This window comes from Argiope bruennichi, chromosome 7 (genome assembly GCF_947563725.1).
Source record: "Argiope bruennichi chromosome 7, qqArgBrue1.1, whole genome shotgun sequence".
Lineage (NCBI taxonomy): Eukaryota > Metazoa > Arthropoda > Arachnida > Araneae > Araneidae > Argiope > Argiope bruennichi.
Genome location: NC_079157.1, coordinates 16,082,568 through 16,088,981, shown reverse-complemented (window position 1 = coordinate 16,088,981; position 6,414 = coordinate 16,082,568).

Below are 6,414 nucleotides of genomic sequence, written 5' to 3'. Positions count from 1 at the left end.
TGATATACGGTTAATTGTATCCAAAAATCAAATTTTTGTTTCCCTGCCGATTGAAATTAAAAATCAACATTCGAAATTAAAATTTGACACAGAAATGCACGTGTAGTCATAAAATCAATACCGAATTTGATATGTTTAAATCATTGCGTTTTTCAGTTATCGCATTTACATGCTTCTGAAATTACAGACCCTACAGACGGTCAAACTCCGAATTGGATTGGACTCAAAACTTTATAAGCATCTTCAATACTGATGTTAAATATAAGTCCCGAATTTTATCCATATAACTCTCTTCGGAATTTTTAACTCTCTAACTAACTTTTTGTAGTTATCATGTTAACTTATATTCGGACAAACGGACTTCCTCTGAATATATTTCATTAAAAATTTGATAGAAATTTGCAGATTTGGAGTAAAGTTAGTATGCAAAATTTCCTCCTTTTAGCTCAAAACACTTTTAAGTTATCTTTATCACTGACAAACATATTCTAAAAATGTGTTTTTCGAACTCAGTACGATATAAAAGTCAACATTCGTCAAAATCTTGAGTTCGAATGTTTTAACTATTACATACTTTCTGTATACTATTTTATATACGAGAATAGGATTACAATAATGAAAGATTACGAATGGCGGAAATATATAATTAAAAATTCGGATAGTAGTCGAATCGGAACGAATCGACACATTAATTTCGATCTGTCACAAGTGCGGAAACTAATTGTAGACATTGGGAATTTCTCTTCAAGTGAACAGTATGTACGAAATATTAGCTTTTGGTGTGAATTTAGCTTTTTTACTGAATCTGTCGGGTAATTCTTGGCGAGATATTTGGCCATTAATCCCTAGCATTCGTTAACAGCATCTGAAAATCGTATTTGTGCTTTAGACGCGTTTTTCTCAACCGACTGAAAAAAAAAAGGTGACACATTGCCTTTCTTTTAATTGAAAATTAAAGTAGTAATTTAATTGAAAATTTTAACTGTGAAAAGTTTTTTTTTCCAAAAAACCTCAGTACTTTGATTTGTTTTGGGCTTAATTGTTGCCTGTTAATCAGTAAAAAGAAAATTAACATTTCATAAATTTTCACAAATGATGCATCTATATTGAATATTGCACATTTATATCAAATTTTGGGAAATTTCTATTTAGAAGTCTTTATATTTGTCCGTCTGAGTACATAAGAATAAAACACCTGAATTTTCTAAGGAACTAGATAAATGAAATTTAGAATTTGATTCTTATCATTTGAATTGTAAATTTATATTATGAATTTTAAATTAAACGTATCAACTGGTTAAGTTTCTGTTGACGTTTCTAGTGATGTTTACGTACATCTACTAATTTAAAACACAGTAAGCCAAATGAATGAAACTCTGCAAAAGATAATGAAAGCCAAACCGTAATTTATTTCAAACTATGCACTTAAAAATCAAAGAGAAAAATTCAAAATCTGTAATAGGTTCTCCTCGCTATGAGACAAAGCAAAATACTAAATGTCCCATTCTGTTCTGTGTGTGTGTGTTTTTTTTTTTTCTTTCCTCCTTCCTTCCTCCCAGCTATGAGATGAATCGAAGAATTAAATACCTCATAATATTCTCTTAGCTATCCGACAAACCAGAGCACCAAGTGCCTCATACTATTCGCCATATTATAAATCAGAACACCAAATACCCCATTGTTCTCTTTAGTCATATGATGAATCAGAACCTCCAGTGCCACATAGTGTTCTCTTCGTTATGAAACAAAGTAGACTACTTTTTTTTGTTTCGTTATGCGATGAATCAAAGAACCAAGTGCCTCATAATGTTCTCTTCGCTTGTGACAAAGCAGAACACCAAGTGTCCCATATTATGTCTTTCGCCATATGATAAACCAGAACACCAAGTGCTCCATATTGTTCTCTTTTGTCATATGATGAATCTGAAACTCAAGTGCACTATTTTGTTCTTCTCGTCATACGAACAAATCAGAATATTATCTCATACTGTTCTCTTCACTATGCGACTAAGCAAAATACCAAATACCTCACTTTGTTCTTTTCGCTATGCGATGAATCAGAGAAACAAGTACCTCACAATGTTTTCTTCGCTACGCGACAACGCAGAGCATCAAGTGCTCCATACTATTTCCTTCGCCATATGATGAATCAGAACACCGATTGCCCTTATCTTTTGTCGTATGATGAATTAGAATCCTAGTCATACAGTTTTTCTCGTCATACGAACAAATCAGAATACCAAATGACCCATATTGTTATCTTTGCTATGCGACAAAACAGAATATCGAATGCAAAAATTGTTCTTTTCGTTAGAGACCAGGTCAAATATAAAAACTACCATATTATGGAAGAACACTGAAGTGATGAAGAAAGAACACCCCTTCTGGTTAATATACTTGTGACTAGTTGTTTGTGGCGCGAGGGTCGCAGTTTGATCAACAATCTTTGCTAAGTAAATATTGAGTTACAGTTACTAATCCTAACCAATAATTCTATAAATAAAGGGTTGGAAACACAATGAAAATACAGGATAAGTGGTGGCTCATTAAAAACCCATTTTAATCGTAGATCTTTTTTTATTTACGAAAAACTATGCAGAAAATTATGCCATTTATATTTCAAAATACAATTTAAAACATGAATTTTCATTGTTTAAAACTCCTGCCTAGAATAAAGTACCGGTTTTTTTACTCAGTAAACCGTAAGATTTACTGAGAATCTACTGTATCGACTTTTTTACTGAGTTCTGCTGAATATGATGTATACAATAAAACTGCATTATTCGAGAAATAATGAAAAGTTTGAGATCAGAACGATTTTAGATATTTTAAAAAGCAATATAAACAAGACAAAGTAGCTACCACTTTTTTCTTCTGAAGCAAAACTATTTTAATGTTATACCAAAGGAATTAGTCTCTTGTGCTTCAATCCCTTTACATTTGTGCAAAGGCTTTCCTTTTAGGGAACAACAAATTAATGTAGAGAAATATATCCAGATCCCAGGCTACATAAGTGATTCAAAAACCCGAATCAAGGGGATTAGGTTTTCAACTCATTTTTCCGAGAATGGAAGACATGCTTTCAAGCTAACTTGATATAAATAATTATATCAAGTAAGACTATGTTTATTTATATATATTCCACATCTCATCTTAAATGGTAGGGTCGGTGTCAACCAAACTTTATATACTTATACTTTAAGGCAAGAGAAAGAATATCGTCAACTTCTCAAAGCTTAAACCTTAATAAACTTTTCAGTTAATTGAAAACAATCGGGTGTGGTCTCCCAAAAATTTTCTCGCTTATTTTCACTCAACTTATCATGTCAGGTTACTCGGCTGCAAACCACAAGGTCTCAGGTTCTATCCTCGCCCATTCCAATCCGCTACAGCTTTTTGAGCTAAAACGAAAAACTGTGTGAAGAAAAATTTACGCCCTGACTGATGAATTTGCTGCAATAATTTCTTAAAACCTTAACAATTTTCTTGTTATACGTTTTTGAAAATCGTCAATCTATTTCAGGACACCCTGCAAGTATTCTTTGGTGGCAGCGTTAAGTCTGAACTACTCTACCACTATATTTATAGTTCTTTTTTTATTTCAAATATAGACTCATTTAAAGCTAAAACATCTTATGTCAGACTATTTTGTTCAGTCTCTGTTCTGTGATTTTGCCACCTGATGTAAGAATGTGTCGAAGAAAAATGAATGTAAGATTTATTTTTGCAGTATTCTTTCTAAAACAAGATAAGCGTACACTAAAATGTCGGAAATCTTTGAGATACCATTAAAAATGACATAAATTCGATTGTGAAAAAAAAAAAAAAAAACATTGGTTCAAAATTATTCCGAAGAAAAGCTTTCACTTTTTTACTAAATTTACTGGGGAATCACATCCGCCTGTCTATCATTCGATCGACGAGATGGTCTGATTTTTTTCACGATAGCTAAAAAATACAATAATCAGGACAGATGGGGTCTTTACACTGAAACCGTAGATTTCCTACAAATTTCAAAGAAATCTGTCTGTCTGTCTTTCAATACGCCAGCATATAAACATGATAATTCGAAACTTCAACAAACTGGATTGAAATTCGGAGCACAATGTTATCAACAGAACTGAATATCTACATAAAAGCTTAAACCAAAACTGATTTTTTTAAGCTTTTAACAGAACTGGTCGGCTGTCTAATGGCGAATATGTGAACATTAAAACGCAAAAAAGCAACACTACTACTTTTTTTATACTTCCTACAGCCTACATTAATTAAATATAGAATGTTCTGATTTTGTTTTCTTTTGGTCAAAAAAAAAAATGCCTAAAAATGCACGTTATAGTGTTATCAATAGAATTACACATCTGTATCAAAAACATTGAGAAAGTTGCATTGGGTAGGATCGAAATCACAACGTTGGGGGTTTGTAGCTGAGCAACAAGACCACTATATAAAAGTGAGCACTTGTGTCTCGAGGTTGTTATCTGATTTATAAGCTTCACCACATTACTTAGTGTTAATAATTTCCTTAGTAAAATATTTTAAAACTTCAAAATTTGATAAACCTGTTATTTGCGTTATTGTGGAAAATAACACAGTTGTGCTCATTGTGGAATACACTTTCCCAATTTATTGCCATTTCACCTTAAAACTGAATTTCGTTTGTAAATGAGAAGAGGTTCAGCTTCAACTAATCCAATAACATGCTCGTGACTCGAAGTTTGCTAGTAAAAATTGCATTTCGTGTTTTGCATCATTTAGTGAAGAAAATCTATTATGATTTGGAGTTCTTTCTTTGAATATATTGGGACCAAAATTTAGCACAGTTATAATTTTAAATGCAAGCCAACACACAAGATTCAATATTTATCTAGTATTTTGCATTTTTGAGTTCACATTCTCACAAGCTGTTAACCCCTTAGGTATATTTGATGGTTGAGACTGATCATCCACTTATTTTGCTTATATGTAGGATATCTATTTTACTGCTTAGATTAGGATTACAAATTCTGCTGCTTTAATATACCATTTAAAATACAGCAATTTAAACTTATTCTCTTGAATTAATTGGTATCCAAAGAGTTTAATGGATGGGATACAGATATACTATTTTGATATTAAGGTCATGCATCAGATTTCATTCTTCTGCGAAGTTGATTCAAAATGTAAGGTAGCAATTCCTCCAGGAGAAAAACGTTTATTAACCTTCTCGTTCCTAAGTTCATTTTAGTTTAGGTATATCTCAGAATACTGGAATACCCGAGTTTGACTTTCAAAGAATAAAAGAAATCCCAATTCCTTCTCAGAAACCGTTATGACAGATCATGTTCTTAAGGAATTGATGTACAAAAAATGTATCCGTTAGCTAATAATTTGTGCTAGAACAAACTTTGTGTGTTCTTAGAAAATCTTCTTCTAAATTCATCTGGGTGGGCCTGTCAAACGAACATAGCAAGCGCTACGAGTATTTAATAAATCATACCTCAAGAAAGAGAGAGGTATTTCCAAACAATTCGATGGCGTCCATAGCTTCATTGAGCGGGTATTTGCAAATTTTCCATACTGATAGACAATGAAATCAAACAGACAGACAAAGATAGAAGGGCATTGGTGGATATTACTTTTCCATATAATCACCACAGTTGATGTAATATCAGTGCTATCAGTAATCCAAGCTCGGAATTAGTATCGAAGAATACAGGCCTTAGGTCACTGAGCCAACTGATGATGGGTTTCTGAACTGTGGATCTGAAATACTTTTTCTCTCAAGTGTCAGTTTATGCACCCACTTTTCGCTCCCTCTAACGATACGAAACTTCTAACGTGTAGGCAAGAATAGCCATTAAGTGATTTTATTGTCATCTGAGATTTGTCGAATACTCGGAGAAAATTTTTCAGTAGGCCATTTTTTCTTTCTTTTTTTGGGGATGGAGGCGTTGATTTCGTTTACAAGCTACTCACATGAATGCGACGATATGTTCCAATCAAATCTTCGAAATAGCATATGTCGTCAGTTGTGATAGACGGGCTGACTTATCTATATGATCGTGTCTTGACATCAGTAGCAGATTTCCGATTAGGGAGTTTAGGTAGCTCCAAAGAGCAGCTCGACTGAGCAGGGGCCACGATCAATTCATTAAAAAAATTTATAAGTCGAGTTTTTAAATAAATCGGGTTTAATAAAGTTTTAAAATATAATGCAAACTCTACGAATTTTAAAATATTAAGATAATAATATTTCAGGTATAATTGTTTGATTCTTATCTATTTTTTTCTCTTTCACTTAATTATCACAATATTCATAAGCATCTGCTTAAAAAAAAGGCTGCACTATTCGTTTCAAGATCCTGACACTAGCACTTTTCAACGAAGGGTGGTACACAGAAAGATGTGTGGTTACCTCTTGATGATGATGAT